The sequence below is a fragment of the Symphalangus syndactylus genome, chromosome 3, assembly GCF_028878055.3.
Source record: "Symphalangus syndactylus isolate Jambi chromosome 3, NHGRI_mSymSyn1-v2.1_pri, whole genome shotgun sequence".
NCBI lineage: Eukaryota > Metazoa > Chordata > Mammalia > Primates > Hylobatidae > Symphalangus > Symphalangus syndactylus.
Window position 1 is genome coordinate 32,828,898 of NC_072425.2, and position 12,183 is coordinate 32,841,080.

Below are 12,183 nucleotides of genomic sequence, written 5' to 3' on the forward strand. Positions count from 1 at the left end.
TGGGCTCAAGCCATCCTCCCACCTCAGCCTCCTGAGTAACTGGACTACAGGCAGGAGCTACCATGCCTGGACAATTTTTGTATTTTTTATAGAGATGGGATTTCACCATGTTGCCCAGGCTGGTCTTGAACTCTTGGGCTCAAGTGATCTGCCTGTCTCCGCCTCCCACAGTGCTGGGATTCCAGGCATGAGCACCACGCTTGACCTGGTTTTCTGTTTCTCTGTCTACAAATATTATCATTTTATGTGCCTGTTTCCATCTGAAAAGTGAAAACAAATTTTTTAAATTACCATTTTTCTAGTTTTTGGCTATATGTCCATAATCTAAAGGAAGTATCAATCTATTCCCACTTTTTAGGAATTTCTTTTTTTTTAATTGGAAATAAGTTATTTTTATCATGTCTTTTAGGCAGGTGATTATATATATTTTTTCTTCTTTTAAATAATAATGTGGCCAGATGCAGTGGTTCATGTCTGTAATTCCAGCACTCTGGGAGGCCCAGGCAGGCAGATAGCTTGAGCCCAGGAGTTCAAGACCAGCCTGGGAGTGGTGGTGCATGCCTATAGTCCCAGCTAGTTGGGAGGCTGAGGTGGGAGGACCACTTGAGCTTGTGAGGTTGAGGCTGTAGTGAGCCATGATCACACCCTGCCCTCCAACCTGGGTGACAGAGCGAGACCCTATCTCATAAAGAAAAAAAAAAAAAAATGTGTGGGTTATATTGTTAGATTTCCTGACAACGATCAGTACTAATTGCTGGAATGAATTGATCTGGGTTTTTGGTGTTTTATTCCTTTCATTTGGATTATATTTGCTAAATTTTACTTAGAAATCTTGCATTGATATTCATGAGTGAAATTGCTCTATTTTCTTTTCCTGTGCCATCTTTGTTCAGTTTGGTATTAATGTTATTCTGAATTTAAAAAAAAAGAATGTAAAAATTTCCTTCTTTCTCTATTTCTGGAATACTACAAATAGAATTTTTAAAGATTTGGGAGATTTCACCTATAAAACCATCTGGATGTGGCACTATTGGAGAGGTAGCCCTTGGACTATTTGGACTATTTTTAAATTCTTCCCATACTTACTGGTATATCTAATCATGTCTACTCTTTTTTTTTCCCTCTTAAGATCAATTTTGGTAAATTATGTATTTCTAGAAAATCATTTACTTCATCCAGATTTTCCAGTTTATTTGTGCATGGAAAGAAGTGTAAAGCCTTCTAATTTGCTGTAGTTATATTTGTTTATAACTATTTATTGTATGCTGTAGTTATATTTGTTTATAACTATTTATCATAGTGAAATATTAGAAACAATCTCAAATGTCTAACAGTAAGAGACTGGTTAAGTAAATCAATCCCTTAAGATGGAATATTATGTATCCAATAAAATTATGTTGGAAAAACAATATTTCAAAAAGAATATTTATTGCAGGCCAGGCACAGTGGCTCACGCCTGTAATCCCAGCACTTTGGGAGGCCAAGGCAGGCTGATCACGAGGTCAGGAGTTCGAGACCAGCCTGGCCAGCATGGTGAAACCCCATCTCTACTAAAAATACAAAAAATTACCTGGGCATGGTGGCGTGCACCTGTAATCCCAGCTACTCGGGAGTCTGAGGCAGGAGAATTGCTTGAACCCGGGAGGTGGAGGTTGCTGTGAGCTGAGATTGTGCCACTGCACTCCAACCTGGGCGACACAGCAAGACTCTGTCTCAAAAAAAAAAAAAAAGAATATTTATTGACATAGATAAGTATTAATAGTATGTTTCAGAGTTACAAATTCTATGAATAACAATCTTAATTTTGAAAAAGTTCCTACATACAGATAAGCTTAGAAAAATGTTTAGAATGCCATACATCAAAATGTTAATGGTGATACTTTCCACTGAGGGAGTTTGGGATCCTGGACTTCATATATATATATATATATATATATATGTATATACACACACACACACACACACACATATACAGTTATACATACATATATATACATATATATAATATACATTTTTTTTTTTAGATGGAGTCTCACTCTGTTGCCCAGGCTGGAGTGCAATGGTGCAATCTAGCTCACTGCAACCTCTGCCTCCTGGGTTCAAGCCATTCTCCCTGCATCAGCCTCCCATGTAGCTGGGATTACAGGTGTCTGCCACCATGCCCAGCTAATTTTTTGTATTTTTAGTAGAGATGGGGTTTTGCCATGTTGGCCAGGCTGGTCTCAACTCCTGACCTCAGGTGATCTGCCCACCTTGGCCTCCCAAAGTTCTGGGATTACAGGCATGAGCCACCACACCCAGACAATTTTTATATTTTATATACTTTCTGTATTGAAAGAAATTTTTTAATGGAATGCTTAATGCATTTGCATGTCATACTTGCACAGGGATCATGCTAGTCTCTGTATCGTTCCAATTTTAGTATATATGCTGCCAAAGTGAGCATGACGGAATTTTTCACATATCAGACAAAGAAACCTGTTTTCATTCTGGAAAAAAGAGAAACGCTCACAATTTTCACTGAATTTATTGCATAGTTAAGAAACCCCAGTGATGTGCATGGCTAAGTTAATCATTTTGATATTCTGACTTGCTGTGTAGGGCTCTACGTGCATTTTGATCATTAATTATCATCCTCAGGGGTTAAGAATTTCTAAAGATAACATTTTAGTTCTAAGATGATCTTTCAATGGATCAACTAAAATGCAGAACTTAGATTAAAATGTGCCATAGTGTCTATCAAAGAACCCTCTAAGGATTTACATAGGCAACCCCATATAAAACCATTTAGATTGCCTTGAAAATTAGCAATCATCTGGATTATTAGACTGAGGATGTAGAAAATTAATTTAGAGGAGAGTGCTTGCTGCATTTTCCCAAAGAACTGTTATTTAAAAGATCTTCGCCTCTTTTTTCCTTCTCTAATAACTGCTCCCTCTCCCCACTGACACCTTCCTCCTCCTCCTCCTCCCCTGTGTCACCACATGGCCTCGGTTTCTCACTGCTGTGCCTGCTCCTTTCTGAGCTCACACACCCCTTCTTATTTATCCTTCAGTCTTCTTTGGGACTCTAGAATCTGGGCCATGTGCCAACTGACATTGTATTTTTATCTCAGAGTTATAAAGCCACAGGAATTGGGAATTCCACTAAAAACACTAGAAAATTATGAACTTGGATGCTGCTGAGGGAAAGGGTTTTTTTGTTTTTTGGTTTTTCTTTTAGACAGGGTCTTGCTCTGTCACCCAGGCTGGAGTGCAGTGGTGCAACCACGGCCTACTGCAGTCTTGAACAGCTGGGCTCAAGTGATCTTTCCACCTCCCTCCGGAATAGCTTAGACTACAGGTGTGTGCCACCATGCCAGGCTATTTTTTTTTTTTTTTTAATTTTTCACAGAGGCAGTCTCACTATGTTGCCCAGGCTGGTCTCAAACTCCTGAACTCAAGTGATCCTCGTGCCTTAGTCTCCCAAAGTGCTGGATTATAGGCATGAGCCACCACACCTGGCCTATTTTTAAATTTTTTTTATGTGTACTTTTAGAGATGAGGTCTTGCTCTGTTGCCCACACTGGAATGCAGTGGTATGATCATAGCTCAGTGCAGCCTCGAACTCCAGACTCACGTGATCCTTCTGCTTCAGCCTCTCACGTAGCTGGGATTACAGGCATGAGGCATTGCACCTGGCCTCCTTGCTTTAAAAAGTTTTTTTATTGGGTAAAATACACATAAGATAAAATTGACCATTTAACCATATGTAAGTGGACAATTTAGCGCCACTAAGTACATTCACAATGTTGTGTCACCATCACCACTATCCATTTCCAGTACTTTTTCATCATCCCAGATGGAAACTCTGTACCCTTTGAACACTAACTCCTCATTCTCTCTCCATCTAGATTCTGGCAACCTCTATCTGCTTTCTGTCACTAGGAATTTGCCTATTCTACACACTTCATATATGTGGAATCATATAATACTTGTCTTTTTATGTCTGGCTTCTTTTGCTTAGCATGTTTTCAAGGTTTGCACATGTTGTAGCACGTGTCAGAACGTGATTCCTTTTTAAGGCTGAATAATATTCCACTGTATGGATGGATCACATTTTATCCATTCATCTCTTGGTGCAGCCTCTCTGCTTTCTGCTTATCAAGCTCCTTTTCATGTTTCAAGTTTCAGCTTAAATGTCACCTCTGGGGCCAGGCGCGGTGGCTTATGCCTGCAATCCCAGCACTTTGGGAGGCCGAGGTGGGCAGACCACAAGGTCAGGAGATCAAGACCATCCTAGCTAACACGGTGAAACCCCATCTTTACTAAAAATACAAACAATTAGCCGGATGTGGTGGCAGGTGCCTGTAGTCTCAGCTACTTGGGAGGCTGAGGCAGGAGAATGGTGTGAACCTGGGAGGCGGAGCTTGCAGTGAGCCGAGATCGTGCCACTGCACTCCAGCCTGGGCGACAGAGCGGGACTCCGTCTCAAAAAAAAAAAAGTCACCTCTGTCATTATTCTCTTTCTTAGTACCCAGTAAGTAAGTATATTATTTATGATTGATTTCATGGCTTTCATTAGTCTCCCCTACTGGACTGTAAATCTGGGAGCTCAGAGACCATATAGCCTTCCTTAGCAGGATCTCACCAGGACCTAACACAGTGCCTGGCATACTCAAGGCCTGTGGAAACACCTTGAGGTCCCCTCAAAAGGCGCCACAGATGACAGCAGGCATTGTGGAATGGGCTCCTGAACTGCCATCCCAGCTTATCATGTGGCTGAGCCTTGTAGAAACCCTTGCCCCCTTTTTTGTTTTGTCCCCAAGCTTTATATCCTTTCCCAGTTCCGTACCTCCTTGCTTTGTCTTCTAGGCCTTCATGCTTGCTTCTCTCTGGGCATGACATCTCTAGGCTTTGATAAAGCAGAAACAGAGGCCTTGGGGCTGACTCCTGGTTTCCCCCATTATCTCTGTGTATGGCCCTGATAGGGTGGATGGCCCAGCATGGTGGGCTGATTACAGAGGCAGAGTTTCTCCTTTGAGTTGGTCAACAGGGTGGGACATGGTTTCCAAAGTCCATTAATAGCAGAGCCTGATTCTCTAGAGGTGGCCAGCACTTTAAGCTATATAAGGTTAATAGATTGGTATTATTTCCCATTTCACAGAGGAGTTTAAGGACCAGGATAAGAAAGTGACTTACTGTATGTCACGAGCTTATGCACCAAGATGACAGCCTGACGCACTTTTCTAGAAGGCAGCCCCAGTCAGTGTGCCCCAGAGATGGGAGGTGATGATGAAAAAGCTGGAGGGCCCTAGGAGAGGGGTGCCAAGACAAACACACGTTCATGCACAGTGTGGTCTAGGACCCGGCCTAGAACAACATTCATTGTTGCCGAGTCAACTCTTCATCTTTTGAGATTTTTCTTAGTAGAGCCTGATTTATCTCTACAAAAGTGGAAAGAGTTTGAAAAAGCTTCGACATAAATTGTACCACAATTTAGTGCATTCAGATGAAGAGTGGCAGATAAGCTTCGTTACACGGCTGCCTGTGGTTTTAGTGCTGGTGTGGAAAGAATCCTGAGATCACATCCAGACTTAGCACAGATGAATGCTGTGATTGACTAATGATGCCACCATGGGTAAGGGAGGAGTGAGTGAGAGCACATTTACCTTGTGTGTATTATCTGTGTTCCAGGTGATAGGATGTTTGCTCATTTGAAATACATTTTCCGGACTGGGCATGGTGGTTTACACCTGTAATCCTAGCACTTTGGGAGGCCAAGAAGGGAAGATTGCTTGAGGCCAGGAGTTCAAGGCCAGCCTGGAAAACATAGTGAGACCTTGTCTCTACAAAAACATATAAAATTGTCTGGGCATGATGGCATGCACCTGTAGTCCTAGCTGCTCAGGAGGCTGAGGTGGGAGGATCACTTGAGCCCAGGAGTTCAAGGTTACAGTGAGCTGTGATCATGCCACTGCACTCCAGCCTGGGCAACAGGGGAAGACCCTGTCTCTACAAAAATTTTAAAAATAAATAAATAAAAATTAAAAGCAATTAAATACATTTTCTGGCACCTCACGATATACTGATCTTTTAACACATTTTTAAAAACTGCATTGACTTACCCATTGCATGCAACAGCTCTGTTGGGTTACACTTTTGCCAAGTAAATGCCATTAAAATATGTCTCCATATTTGTAAATGGTTGAAGTCATTTGAGTGGGCAGAATGACTGGTGACATTGGTTATAAGGCTGCCAATAGTGGGGACGATGCATGAGCTTTTGGCTCAGAAAGACCTGTGTAAGTTTTATCTGAGCCACTAACTAGTTGTGCAACCACTTCTGAACCTCTCTAAACTCCAGTTTCCTTTTGTGGAAGGGAATAAAATGGTGTTCATCCCTTAGAGCTATTGTGAAGATTTAATGGGATAATGAATAAAGCCCTTGGCCCTGTGCCTAGTGCAGAAAAGGTGTGGCTCAATGTCACGGTCATGAGCAAGTGGGCCATTTTCTAGTGAGGAGTGGCAGGTGTCCTTATCAAAAATGTAAGGTCTTTCAGAAACTTCTTACTATAAAATGAGAAGGTCTAAAGTTCTTCAGTTTTTACTTTACCTTATTTATTTGTTTTCCATTCAGACATTCTATTTACAACTAGAACATTAGAATGAAGAGTTTTAATGTTATCTTTTGATAAAAAGAAATATTCATATGCAGCTCAAAGCATCGACAAACATTATCGTCACCTCTGCAAATGGAAGATCCTTACAACAGATCTTGCTAAGCCCATTTTTTCTCCTAATATTCATGCTTTTACGCACCCTACCACCTCCTCTGCAGTTTCTGAAGTGTTCAGATTCCAGTTGTTTCCATACTAGACACTATTTATTGGTGATAAGTGTTATATGAAAAGGAAAAATTTCTTTTTCCTCCAAGTGAGCTTTATGAATACGATCTGAAGAAAATATATTGTTAGTCAAGGTTAAAGTTCATGGAAGAATTTAGAATACAAAATGCATCAAAAAGTAATCTGTTTTTCTTTCTATTGCCTTAAGAGCAAGTAGACTTTTGGGTACTCATGAGCTCATTAGAGCAGTTAATAAACTACTCTTGATAATGTGCTTCATGGCAAACTATAACCCTCCCATTTTTCTTTTATGCCTGCAATAACATTTTCTTTTCTTTTCTTTTCTTTTCTTTTGAGACAGAGTTTGCGCTTGTCGCCCAGGCTGGGGTGCAGTGGTGCAAACTTGACTCACTGCAACCTCTGCCTCTTGGGTTCAAGTGACTCTCCTGCCTCAGCCTCCCGAGTAGCTGGGATTACAGGCGTCTGCCTCCACGCCTGGCTAATTTTTGTATTTTTAGTAGAGATGGGATTTCACCACGTTGGCCAGCTGGTCTCGAATTCCTGGCCTCAGGTGATCCTCCTGCCTCGGACTCCCAAAATGCTGGGATTGTAGGGGTGAGCCACTGTTCCTGGCCACATTTTTTTTAAAATAATTTCAACTTTTATTTTAGATTCAGGGGGCACATGTGCAAGTTTGTTACAAGGGTATATTGCGTGATGCTGAGATTTAGGATATGAATGATCCTGTCACCTATGTAGTGAGCATGGTACCCAACAGTTAGTGTTTCAACCCCCTTCCTCCCTCCTCCCTCTATTTGTCCTCCATGTCTGTCATTCTCATCTTTATGTCCATGAGTACCCAATGTTTAGCTCCCACTTATATGTGAGAACATGTGGTATTTGATTATCCATTCATGCATTAATGTGCTTAGGATATTAGAATTTTCTGTTCCTGCATTAATATGGTTAGGATATTAGAAGTGGTCTCCAGCTGCATCCATGTTGCTGCAAAGGACATGATTTTATTTTTTATGGTTGTGTTGCATTCCATGGTGTACATGTATCACACTTTCTTTATCCAGTCCACCATTGATGGGCATCTAGGTTGATTCCATGTCTTTGCTATTGTGAATAGTGCAGCGATGAACATATAAGTGCATGTGTCCTTTTGATTGAATGATTTATTTTCTTTTGGATATATACCCAGTAATGGGACTGCTGGATTGAATGGTAGTTCTGTTTTAAGCTCTTTGAGAAATCTCCAAATTACTTTCCACAGTGGCTGAACTAATTTACATTCCCACGGACAGTGTATAAGCATTCCCTTTTCTCTGTAGCCTTACCAGCATCTGTTATTTTTTGACTTTTTAATAACAGCCATTCCGACTGGTGTGAGACGGAATCTCATTGTGGTTTTGATTTGCATTTCTCTGATTAGTGATGTGGAGCATTTTTTCATATGTTTCTTGATTGCTTGTGTGTCTTCTTTTGAGACATGTCTGTTCATGTCTTTTGCCCACTTTTTAATGGAGTTATTTGTTGTTTGCTTGTTGAATTGTTTAAGTTCCTTGTAGATTCTGGATATTAGACCTTTGTCAGATGCATAGGTTGTAAATATTTTATTCCATTCTGTAGGCTATCAATTTCCTTTGTTGATAGTTTCTTTTGCTGTACAGAGGCTCCTTAGTTTAATTAGGTCTCACTTGTCAACTTTTGTTTTTGTTGCAATTGCTACTGAGGGCTTAATAAGAAACTATTTCCCAAGGCGCATGTCCAGAATGGTGTTTTGTAGTTTTTCTTCCAGCATTCTTACAGTTTGTGGTCTTATATTCAAGTCTTTAATCTGTCTTGAATTAATTTTTATGTACGGTGAAAGGTAGGGGTCCAGTTTCATTCTTCTGCATATGGCTAGCCAGCTATCCCAGCACCATTTATGTATAGGGAGTCCTTTCCCCATTGCTTGTTATTGTTGACTTCTTTGTGGAAGATAAGATGACTGATCAGGTGTGTGGCTTCATTTCTGGGTTCTCTATTCTGTTCCATTGGCCTATTGGCCTGTGTGTCTGTTTTTGTACCAGTACCATGCTGTTTTGGTTACTGTAGCTTTGTAGTATAGTTTGAAGTCTGGTAATGTAATGCCTCTGGCTTTGTTTTTCTTTTTTTCAGACATGAGGTTGCCCAGGGTGGAGTGTGGTGGTGCAATCATGGCTCACTGCAGCCTCAAATTCTTGGGCTTAAGGGATTTTCTTGCCTCAGTCTCCCGAGTAGCTGGGACTACAGGCATGGGTCACCATGCCTGGCTAATTAAAACAATTTGTTTTTTATTTTTGTAGAAACGGTGTCTTAACATGTTGCCCAGGCTGGTCTTGAACTGCTAGGCTCAAGTGATCCTCATGCCTTGGCCTTCCAAAGTACTAGGATTACGGCAGTGAGCTACTGCACCCAGCCTTTTTCTTTCTGCTGTATAACATTTTCTAAGTTCAACTTGCTAGATATTGAGACATTAGATTCCAACTTCCACCATGAGTGATATGTGTAATTTAGTGCCCAAGGGATCCTGGAATGAGGGGCCAACCTCAACAGTCAAATTCATGGTTATATGCAGATATGCTACAAGATACATGAAACTTTGTCGAAGGTTCCTTAGACCACGTACTTACACAGGAACATCACAAAGATTATGTTTAAAATAATGTTTATAATTCAAAGGACTGCAGGGGATATTTAAAAATACAGGGTATACGCACAGCCCAGAAAGAGCTTACCATTTAGTTGGGGAGCGAACACTTTCCCAGATGAAACAAATGAAGTAAGTATAGGTATCATGCTGAATTATCTGATTTGGAACATAAGCATTGTGCAGACCCTGGTGTTAATCTGCCTGGACTGTTTAGGCCCTTACAACATTCCATTAATTTCCAGGTGATGTGTTAGCCTTCTGACTGGATTCTACGGCACGCTAAAGACTTATTTCTGTTATTGTTGGGTAAAGATGAAAACTGACTCGAATGTGATTTTCTTCAGTTTTTAGCACTTGCTTCTGCTCTTTTGCAAAGCTTTACATATAGCACTTGCTTATTTTTCTGGGAGATTTTATTTTGGGGTCAATACCAATAAATGGAATAGGTCTATCATTCATTCCCCTGGCAGCTGGCAAAATGTCTGCCTCAATTTATTGGCATTGTTGGTCACTTTTTTTCTTTCTCAGCTTGTTATTTATTGATCTCTAAACAGCCTTAGATGGAGCCTTTATATTACTAGATTCTTTCTGTCATCAATCTATGTTATTGTGCTGATGCGTATAATAAACAGCAGCCAATATGGGTGACATTTGTGATACAGTCAGTTGTTGATTAGATGCCGTAAGTTGCCTGTACCTTTCATCAAACAAATTTCCTTCTGGAATATTTCCTTGATAGACTATGAAAGCTAGCCCTGTGATAAACATTTTTATCTTCACGATATGAGATATAAGTTATATTATAAATTTGGCCTTGAAACCAGCACAACACATTCTCCTTCACTCCCCCAGGAGTCCTATTTTGAAGCTGATTATTTGAATAAAATCACAGACAATGGGAGAGTAAGGGAAAATTCCCAGCCATGCTCATAATTAGTTGACTGTATTTCTGACGCAGATGCAAACGTTGTTACTTAATAACGTAATTAGCCAGAGAAACATGTGCTTTAATGAATGCCCCTATGCATATGCAATGTAAATTTGCACTGCTTATTTTTTCTTCCTTGGGGGTATAAACTGCTTTTAAATGTTTATTTCCTTGTGATAGTAAGAGTTTTGGGGGTTTTTTATGTATTAAATAGGATTATATTTTTATTTCCCACTGTGGCGTCTGTTGGATTGATTTTTGAGTATTTCTTAGTAGGAACTACCTATTTTCTTGGATGCCATTTGGTCTGAGCAGAAGTGGCAGTAGCTGGGAATGTCTGTGACGGGGTCACATTCTAGGCAAGCCCCAGGCCAGACTCTAATGTCGTACGTAGGGTTAAACACCAGGCCCAAGAAGGTTTCAGGGAGTCACAGAGCTACAGAGAGACATCTATTTCCAGCAGCTCTCTTGCTCTGGGAAAGTTCTTGGAGACAAGATTGGGCAGGAGGCGTTGTCATCAAACCCTTCCAGACTGACTTGAATGCTTATTCAGGCAACCTTTTCTCCTTAGGTTTTAGGTAACCTGTAAGGTTAGAGAACCAAGTCAGGGCCTAGGTGGAGCCCTTCATGGTGAAGCTGCCCAGATTTACTGGGCCTGGACTTTGAGGTCACACAAACCACAGTTTGAATATCAGCTCTTTTATGAATGGTGTGACTTTGAATGTGACTTAAGCTCTTAGGGCCTCCATCTTCCTATCTGTAAACTATATGAAAAAAACCCACCTACCTTGAAGGATTTTCTTTTTTTGTTTTTTGTTTTTGTTTTTGTTTTTTTTGGGACAGGGTCTCTGTCACTTAGGTTGGAGTGCAGTAGTGCGATCTTGGCTCACTGCAGCTTCCGCCTCCTGGGCTCAAGTGATTCTTCCACCTCAGCCTCCCGAGTAGTTAGGACTACAGGCACGAGCCACCAATGCCTGGCTAGTTATTGTATTTTTTTTTTTTTGTAGAGATGTTGCTCAGGCTGGTCTTGAACTCCTGAGCTCAGAGCGATCCGTCCTCCTCAGCTTCCCAAAGTGCTGGGGTTACAGGCATAAGCCACCTCGCTTGGCTACTTTGTAGGATTTTCTGTTGGAATAAATAAGGTAGTGTATATCTAGCAGACTACCTTGTGTTTGGGAGTATTTCAATTAATGCTATATTCTCTCTCTTTCTTCCCTTTCCTGTCCTTTCCTTTCTTTCCTTCCTTTCCTTCCTTTCTTTCCTTTTCTTTCTTTTCCTTCCTTCCTTTTCTTTCCTTCCTTTCTTTTCTTTCTTTCTTTTCTTTTCTTTCTTTTCCTTCCTTCTCCTTTCCTTCTCCTCTCCCTCTCCTTTCCTTCTCCTCTCTCCTCTTTCCCCTCCCCTCCTGTTCCCTCCCCTCCTTTTCCCTCCCCTCCCCTTCTCTTATTTTTGAGATGGAGTCTCGCTCTATTGCCCAAGCTGGAGTGCAGTGGTGCATTCTTGGCTCACTGTAACCTCTGCCTCCCAGGTTCAAGCGATCCTCCTGCCTCAGCCTACGAGGTAGCTGGGATTACAAGCATGCGCCACCACACCTGACTGATTTTTGTATTTTTAGTAGAGACAGGGTTTCAGCATGTTTGCCAGGCTGGTCTTGAACTCCTGAGCTGAAGCAATCCTCCTGCCTTGGTCTCCCAAAGTGTTGAGATTACAGGCATGAGCCACCATGCCTGGCTGAATGCTATTATTATTAAA

At 41.1% G+C, this 12,183-nt stretch overlaps 1 protein-coding gene and 1 non-coding gene across 14 annotated transcripts in view; one reads left to right on the plus strand and one right to left on the minus strand.

The window, feature by feature from the left end:
• The window catches only part of SUSD1 (sushi domain containing 1), a 180,932-nt gene that overhangs the window by 75,256 nt on the left and 93,493 nt on the right, over window positions 1-12,183 (plus strand). The gene's annotated exons all lie outside the window — the stretch shown is intronic.
• On the minus strand, window positions 2,337-2,446 carry LOC129479927 (U6 spliceosomal RNA). Its single transcript, XR_008656854.1, has one exon. It is a non-coding gene; the product is annotated as a U6 spliceosomal RNA (small nuclear RNA).